The sequence below is a fragment of the Coccinella septempunctata genome, chromosome 3, assembly GCF_907165205.1.
Source record: "Coccinella septempunctata chromosome 3, icCocSept1.1, whole genome shotgun sequence".
Taxonomy (NCBI): Eukaryota; Metazoa; Arthropoda; class Insecta; order Coleoptera; family Coccinellidae; genus Coccinella; species Coccinella septempunctata.
The window spans coordinates 22,929,750-22,937,951 of record NC_058191.1 but is presented as its reverse complement, the minus strand read 5'-3'; positions in this window follow the sequence as shown (position 1 = coordinate 22,937,951).

The window sequence follows — 8,202 nt, the reverse complement described above, 5'->3', positions numbered from 1 at the left end:
TGCTGCATCTTCTTCTCAATCTCTTTCTCCAGATTCTGCATCATCGTGCTGAGGAGGTTTTTCGTGAACTTATCCAGTTCCTCAGTGATTCCAGAAATTCCTTTTCTGGTTTCGGCTTTTTTGACGGTTTTTGCCTTTTCCGTCTTTTTCTCTGGTTTCTTCGTCTCTTTGACTGCTTCGGTTGCAGTTTCCTGGGGTTTCTTCACTTCCGAAGAGTTTGGGGATGGCCTCGGTGTATTTTGTGTTGGCCTCGAGCTGGTCTGGTTCGATCTTGGCGATCTCTTGGTCTTCTTAGTGACCAATTTCCATTCGCTACATCCCTTGTAGCTGGCTGGATGTCCTTGCTCTCCACAGAGAACACAAGAGGAATTTCGCTCCTCGTTCTCCCTGGTGAGCGTACACTCCTTGGAGTTGTGATTACCGGAGCATTTCACGCACCTCCATGGAAAAGTGCACTTACTTTGGGCATGTCCATATCGCTGACAGCGGTAACATTGTCCAGGCCCGGTCGTCCTTCTCTTAGGTTCAACAACACAGTTCATGTTGTAGAGCCTTCTCACCTCGAAGATACCCTTATTCTGGGTTTTAACCAGCAATAAGGGCATCGGCCTCTTAGTTATATTTGAGGTCATTCTTATGACCTCAGCATCGACGATCCCTTGATCCTTGAGGTCGTCAAGGATCGTCGGGATATCTGCATCCAGCGGTAGATATCTCACTACCGCATAGATTTTCTTTTCTTCCTCCCGTTGAAGAGTGTAAAACTCCCTATTTATTTTATGAAGGAAGTCCGTCATTCTTCTGTGGTCTTCTGCGGTTTGTGGAACGACCCTAATTCCGTCCTTCACAGTAGTCGCTCTGCTGTAATTTATTCCGTTTCGCATTAACGCGTTGGAAATTGACGTCCATTCGGACGTACCCCTCAGGGTAACTGGGGGGATTTTTTCTTTTCTCTCCACTGGAGTGGTTTTCTCTTGGGCTGGGGTTTCCAAGACTCTTTTCTTGTTTGCCTCTTCATTTGACGAGGAGCTATCCTTTCTCACTCTTTTGGCGGGTGGGGAAATTTTGGTTTGAGGGGTTTTGACCACCTCCATCTTCTGTTTTTGAACCGGTAAGTTCACTTCTTGGACATTTTTCAAAATAATGTTCTTCTTGAGTGCTTTGGAGTAAGGACTTTCCTTATTTCCCTCCTGCAACTCGAGCCTCTCCCTGAGATTTTTAATCTCAGCAACTAAGCTAGATACGCATCTATCTAACTCATTCACCCTCGCTTTCAAACTTGCGTTCTCCTCTCTCAAAATATCGTGTTCGGACACGACATTAGCGATTTCTGGCGCGTCTTCTTCCATTACGGACTCGCAGTCCGAATGGTCAGACATTTTAGAATCTAATTAATAATTACTTCGCTACTCAAAGAAATTGGAAATAAAATTTTTCAAGACAAAAGAAAAATGTATCTCATGCATAAAAACAAAACGGCTCAACAAAAATTCTCTACGCTATGAGAAAAATCAGAAAGAAAGATACGAAAAATAAGCTCACCTGATGTTTTCTGCAGTACCAACGAGAAAATTCTCTGGACACTTAGGATGAACACCAACTTTGAAAATTTTAACGAATTAAAATTCCGATAACAAATATAGAACCTACACAACTTCACAGACGGAATCCATGGAGGTCTAACGTTTAACCCTCTCACCTTACGCGGATCGCGAATCGACGAATCAAAGCTTCGAACGCGAAAATCACGTGGGAGCGTCTATGGTCTATGCAAGAACCCGCCAAAAAATGTCCTGCCGCTTGTCGTTCATAGACAACTGCCGAGTCTGAATTGCGCGTGACGGTGAAAATTTAAATCTTTTTCGAATAATTCAGTTAATGAATAGTGAAACTTTTCACTAGAGGAACAGCGTAGCTGATACCAGTGAAGATTTGAACTTGATATTGAGTAGTTGTGGTGAAATTTTTTTTCGGACTTTAAGTGTCAATATAAATTCATCAGAAGAATTCAAATTGTGAATCTAAGGGGTACATGTCTGTCAGACTACGAGGTAACTGGAAGCTCAACATTCATCTCAGATTGTCTTGTGAAAAATGAACAAATACAAAATTTGGGACTGAACAGATTATTCATCAACATCCAAGCAAATTCAAGATTGTATTTAGGATTGCAATCAGATGTATATTTTCTGACCAATTTGTTGAATTGGTTAGATTTTGGATATTCTAGAACTTATACAACGTGTCCCAAAATTCAACGATAAGCCGGCGCCGTAGGGTGTACATGGTGGTGACTACTTCAGAAAAAATAAGAAAAAAAATCCAGCTCACTTTGTTATTTAATTACAAAATAACTTAGAAATTCTACGAAAATTAACACCCTTCATGACATTTTAAGTTACCACGGCCACAATTTTTCAAAAATTTTTGTAAATTTTTTTGTGTCGGCAACTTAAGTAGTACTGCTGCCCACCACGATTCCTTAATCTCCTAGAATACTTATAGTTTTTACACAAAAAATAATGAAAATATGTTTTACCCATAAAATTTTGAAAAATTTTTCCGTTCAGCCCACTTTCCCTCATTGTTTTGTCAAAAAAAGTATGGAAACTATGGCGGCAAGTTTTTTTAAAAATTAACACAACTTACCAAGATTCCAAAATAGTATAATATTCCAAGAAAAATAGTCGCAGAAAAAATATGCGTACCATTTCTTAGAAGGACTAAATTACTTAATTGTTCTCGTTCATAGTGACAATTTTTATTATATGCCGTAAAGAGATTGTGTAAAATCATTTCTTGGAATTTCAATGGGGTACGTGTGTTGTTGATGAAATTTAGAAATTAAAGAGAGAAATATAGCGAGAGATACACCTTAGAGAAGGATAGTAGATGTTCTTTGTTTAATAACAATAGCACTGATAAAGAAGTTCCTATTCTCGGCAAAGTCAGTACCAATCTCAGAACATAGATACATGGAATGGAAAATAAACATTCCAAAGACTGGAGTGAGATAGTTGCTTAGTGTTGCCAATCAAAATTGAGACAGTTGACTCGGACATCATTGTAACATCAATTTTCAGTACGAATAGATAGGAAGTATGTAAATTTTTCAATATAACGCCACTGCCTTAGTGTCGCGCTAGACAGAGAAACATCGAATGTGTGAACTACAAAAAATTCATTCGTAGCATAGAATATCCATATCATGTATCTAAGGTACCAATGACTATTATTGTTCTGTGGTCAGTACGTTTTGCTACGTTTACCGTGCACCTTTCCGTAATAATTTATTGGACTGGATTTAAGTGATCTGCAAACTAAACTGACCTGGCATTACTTTGAACTGTGATTGTGTTTTGTGAATCGCAACTTCGGCATATTCTGGACTTTTTAGCGTTCATCATGCAGCTACCATACACACCGTTGGAATACGCTAATATGCATCTAATTTATGGAGAATGTCGGTGCAATGCTAACGCTGCTAGCCTAGCAGACTGTACCGAGAAAGGTACCCAAACGCTCAAAGATACCCGGATTATCGAGTATTTCTGAATGTTCATCAAGCGTTTTCGGAGGGTCGTTTTCCATCTGCCAGGAGAAACGCTGGAAGACCTAGATCGGAATGCGATGAAGAAGTTCTGAATGAAATAAACATTGATTCAACTACCTCAGTACGTGCTATAGAAAGAGCTACCGGAATCCCAAAAAGTTCAGCACATCGAATTCTTGAACCTCACAAGCTCCACCCATATCACTATAGACGTGTGCAGACACTATTACCCCGGGACTATCCACTACGGATCGCATTTTGCTGTGTGATGCTGCAAAAACACCGGGAAGATCCCCGATTCCTGGACAAAATTCTATGGTCGGACGAAACAACATGTAAGAAAGATGGCTATTTGAACCTTCACAACTTGCACAGCTGGAGCAATCAAAATCCGCACCTGATGAGACAAGACAAATCCCAATATCAATTCACTTGTAGAGTTCCAGAATTACATCTCGGAGGAAAGAGAGCGAGCAGACTTTGCTCTGATTCGTAGATAGACGTAGATCTACGCTCTGATTTGACGGTATTGACGTAACAGATGGAAAAGATGCGATTCTGGAACGAGGCAAAGGTTAACCTGTGGACGGGCATATTGAATGGACAAGTGATTGGGCCCTTTGAGTTGCAAGGAAACTTAGATGGAGGTAGTTATTTGAACTTTTTACAAAATGATTTGCAAATATTATTAGAAGACGTCCCCTTAAGTGATTTACAAAACATGTGGTTTCAAAATGATGGTTGCCCAGCACACTACGCCTGTCCTGTACGAGAATACTTGAACCAGGAGTATTCAGGGCGTTGGATCGGCAGACTTGGCCCTATCTTATGGCCACCCCGTTCACCCGACCTAAACCCCCTGGACTTTCTCTATTGGGGTTGTCTCAAGGACAGGATCTATGCGACACCCATCACGACATTCGACGAAGTTCGGCAAAAAATCTGTCAAGCTGCGGCTCATATCAGTGGAAAAAGATATGCACGAAGCATTAAAAGATCATTTCTAAGGCGATGGCGTGCGTGTATTGATGCTGGCGGTAAGCAATTTGAACATTTTTTGTAAGGTTTATTATCAAATAAATAAATAAATACCATTTTTCAATTAATTCAACAACAAAAACCCATTTTAGGCACATAGTTGATTACTACCAACAAAAGCAATTAAGACATTTCATTATTGTTTCTACTAATATGGATCTTTTTGCGACTAGTTTTCTTGAAGTATTATACCATTTAAGAATCTTGGTTAGTTGTGTAAATTTTTAAAAAAACTTGCCGCCATAGTTTCCATACTTTTTTCAACAAAACAATGAGGGAAAGTGGGCTGAACGGAAAAATTTTTCAAAATTTTATGGGAAAAACATATTTTCATTATTTTTTTGTGTAAAAACTATGAGTATTCTAGGAGATTAAGGAATCGTGGTGGGCAGCAGTACTACTTAAGTTGCCGACACAAAAAAATTTACAAAAATTTTTGAAAAATTGTGGCCGTGGTAACTTAAGATGTCATGAAGGGTGTTAATTTTCGTAGAATTTCTAAGTTATTTTGTAATTAAATAACAAAGTGAGCTGAATTTTTTTTCTTATTTTTTCTGAAGTAGTCACGACCATGTACACCCTACGGCGCCGGCTTATCGTTGAATTTTGGGACACGTTGTATATGCAAAATTTTCAACAGAAGTTTGACTAAATTGGCAAGTTATTGCAAAAATTTTTGGCCAGAAGCGAAAAAGATTGAGATGAATTTACCATTTAACATTTAGGTATCGTTACAGAGAAGTTCAAAGAAATTGGAAATTGGAAATTGAAATCGATCAACCAAGTAACACTCTTCATCAAGCACTTACGTGGACAGATTACAAAAAAAACGAACACTTATTGTAAAGGTTTCCAAAATATTGCAAACGTAAAGCAATCGAAGAACTGTGGTTTGGCGAGGCTTCCAAGTGTTGAAAAAGGTCCACAGAGCACAAAAACTGAAGTTAAGGAAAGAAAACGTATTACCGGATTATTATAATTATTAATATATATTGAAAGAGTCATTCGAAAGCTTCACGAGTTTGATATGCTGAAGGCACATTCTTGCATCGATAACAAGTTGGTGTCCAAAACTGATTATTTAACAATAGCTTGTGGAATTGTCAATTTGCAAGGTCCAATAATAAAATGATGTATCGCCAGAATAAAGCATCGGCTTATAGGTACATACAAGGCCAATTATTTTGCATTAAAGATGGAGTCACTGCCCATTCACAATGATGTTAGTGGTAATGGTAATGTTAATGTTGAGCTACGATGTTAACGCTTAAATAATAGGGCTACTACGATACTGTTCACATCAATGTTAATGTTAAACGTAATGTTAATGATAATGGTATTCCGTCAAAAATATTTCTTGAATTTCTAACATCACAGTTAACATCAGCCAATGAGAAACGTTATTTGTGTAGATGCGCACTGTCGATTTATAATTTGCTCAAAAACCTAACCTATTTGTGCTCAGTAGTTCAGTGCTATCTTGCAGAGGCGTAGGAAGGGGGGTGCGGAGGGGGCGGACCGCCCCGGGTGCCAGCCCTGTGGGGGTGACAAAAATGTATCTTGAGAGGCTTATATTTGATTAGAGCGTATTTTCCTAGCAAAGAATAAAGAAGTACATCTAAGTCGGATCGATTTTAGATATAGTTTACGTACGATCGCTAAAATTGTGGGTGAAGTACAATTATCTATTGGGATAGATATCGTATAATGGCAAAGAGGAAGGTTAATCTTTGAAAATGGCTACTAAGCGAGGAGCGGAACAGTGAGCAAAGAGTACGATGGCGTCGAGAAGGAAACTTGTAGTCAGGGCTGAATAGAGTAGGAGCAGCGAGTGTCCGGGTGGAGTGATTTATGACCCATTATGTTTCCACTGCGCCTGCCTCTTCCAGTAGTTTAATTTCGTCATTCATCCTCAGTGCGTCTGCGTCAGTACCTAAATTCGACTGCAATTATACGCAAGCGCCGTTTACTCGTTTATTGCTTGCGCTTCTTTGTGGTAATCTAGACTAGCTGTGTTATTGGTGCCGTGGTGTACGTATAATCGTACAGAAATAAAATATTGAATCAGTGGTCCAGATTATTCTACCTCTTCGATCTGGCAGCTATTTAGGAATTTGGGTGAGTTTTGTTTTCCCATGCGTTTTGATAGTTCGAAATGTGATAGGATGAGGAGCAGAGGTAGGTAATCTACATATGCACACTTTCGCAATTTAGTGAAGGTCGATCTGTTGAGAAGTAGCAGGAGGACTGACAAGGTGGAGTGCTCAGTATGAAGCTGTTAAGACTGTATTCCAAAGTTCCAAGAAGATTGCCGATATAGCATTGAGGAACTTTGTGACCCTTCAGAAACTATCCACACTTGAAGAGCAGCTCAAACTTTATTAACTGCAGAATGTGATTTTTCATTCTTGTGCTATTTGAGTCTATGGAATAGTGCACTAGAAGAAAAAAGGCTTTTAAACTTCTCATTCTTATGAGGAACTTTTCGACACTTATTCCTACAGTGTCGAAAAGTGCCTCATCAGAATGAGATGTTTAATGGCCTTTTTGATTGAAAACAGGGAAATTCTTGTAGAAAAGGCAATGGAATTTGCGAAAGGTATTTGTGACGAGATGAAAATTCCTACCGCCAAAGGAAGAACCTTCAGAAGAAGGAAATCTATGCCGGAGAAAAAGATATCGTACGATCGATGTTAGGGTGCATTGACACGTTTCAACAAAAAATAAACACTTGTTGCCAAGGCATGGAAGTGATATCACTCAGGTGTGCTATCTTGCAGACCAAGAACTTGCTGAAGAGTTCAGAAACTGAATTGCTAGAATTAGTTGGCAGTTTAGTTTGGAGTTATGAAGAAATGTCTTCAGAAGACATTTTGAAAGAAATCTCACGTCTGAGGAGGTTTTTAAAAGTTCGGCTAGCGTTCCTGAAGAAGAAGCTCTGAAGTGGAGTTCTTTGAGACTATTGCAGTTTAATGTCGAGTGTGAGCTTCCAGATTCTGTTCCAAATTTAACGTTAGCACTTGGAGTTTACCTTACATTATGTGTTTCTGAGTTTTTCCAAAACTAAGCTTATCCAAAGTTATCTCAGATCTACTATGAGCCAACCTCGACTATCTTGCTTGGCTATTTTATCCAATGAGCATGGAGTAGCCAGAGGGATCGACTTTGATGAGACTATTTCTCAGTTTGCAGAGAGCAAAGTCAGAAAAAAGAAGTACTGAATGAAAAGATGCAAAAAACTGATTTTTTTCATTGAAATATAATATTTTGCGTGTTGCCCTTCACACCTCTATGCCCATGTTTCAAACACTTCAAATAAAAACTTGTAATTTTGTTAACAAACAAAAAAGGCTCAACAATGTTATGTAATGTTGGGGGCGACATGTTGAAATTCCGCCCCGGGTGTCACAAGAGCTTGCTACGCCTCTGCTATCTTGTAACGGTTTCAAATACCATCCGACGTAGCCTCGTTTATTCGTCGATGTATCACTTGTCATGATCTGGAAGGCGAGCTGTAAAGGGCGCGATGAAAACAGCTCTGTTAGGGAGCACAATAGACCTTAAGGTCGCAGTGAACTCTAACCCCTTCTCACTACACTATACTACACTAT